Below are 1,248 nucleotides of genomic sequence, written 5' to 3'. Positions count from 1 at the left end.
AGCAGACAGGAACTGGTTGATGGTTTTGAAGGATTGACCTTGGATTAGCAGCCGGGTGCTTATGCAGCCGCACCACCAGCATTCCCTATATAGCAATTAAGAATTAGGTATATGCTGTATATTTAATGACCTGTGAATTTATTAAAGAGTATATGAGTGTACTCTTGAACCACAATGGAAAACACTTAACAACCCTGACTCCCAACTGCTAGTCAATTAAGTCTCCTTGAGCAGATCCCTTGAGGATGATTATAAATGTAGTACCTTGGGCATCTTTCCACTTGAAATTATGTCTGGGTCAGGTTACCAGAAATCTTGAACTTCAAATCCGAGCGACTCTCAGATGGGTTTCATCTCTGAATTATTAAATGCAGCTACATTTCCTGCAATAATTCATCTTCTCACATCAATAATCAGTTTTTTCATATCATCACGATTACCTGTTTCCCCATAAATATATTATTTAAAGTGCAGAACAGAAGTGCTAACATCAATACAAAATGATGAATTATAGAAAACTGGGGATACAGTGAAGAAATAAAAGGAAAAGCTATAGATGCTATATGATCACAGTTTGTTCAAAAGGAAATTATTCCTATTGTTCGGAACATTCATATTTATTAATATGCATCTTTGTGGGGGCGTTCTTCCGGAATGGTCAGGACAACCTGTTAGACAAATTCTAAAAGCACTGTTAACACTAATAATATTCATATTTTGATGCTCGGTAGGTAACACATCTTGGTTAGGATCCAGGGACATTTCCTTTGGGAACTCAAGGTCTGTAAAGCCCTGTGGGAGCACGTCGAGGGAGGTCTGTAAAGACACAAGATGGTATCTCTAGATCCTTGAATCTCATCTTCCAGACCAGGGCAGAAGGATTGCTCCCAGCCTTCGGGTGTCTGCACTTTCGCAAGATTCGGCTAAAGTTCTCAGCTCGCAGTCGCCAGCCCATTGACTGGCTCCAGGCCAAGCCTAATGCGTTCAAGAGAGGCAGCATCCAATTCCCATCCATCACTCAGGGCTGAGCATCCTCTGACAACTTTGCCGCCTGGGACCCGGGCTCTTGGTGAAGAACAGAAGGTGCCCGGGGGCAGCTCAGAGGCGGCGACGGGAACTACCTTTCCGAACTGCATTTGTAGCTGCCAGGGGGCAGCCAACAAGCACTGGATTTACGTGCACTTGCAAAGAAGCACCTTTGCCATTGGCTTTCTGAGCGGCACTGTCGCTAGGGAGCGGCGGCAGGCG

Source organism: Echinops telfairi, unplaced genomic scaffold, assembly GCF_000313985.2.
Source record: "Echinops telfairi isolate 266 unplaced genomic scaffold, ASM31398v2 ScPeMD7_1;HRSCAF=3_0, whole genome shotgun sequence".
Lineage (NCBI taxonomy): Eukaryota > Metazoa > Chordata > Mammalia > Afrosoricida > Tenrecidae > Echinops > Echinops telfairi.
The sequence above is the reverse complement of the archived record's forward strand: the minus strand, read 5'-3'. Positions refer to the sequence as shown.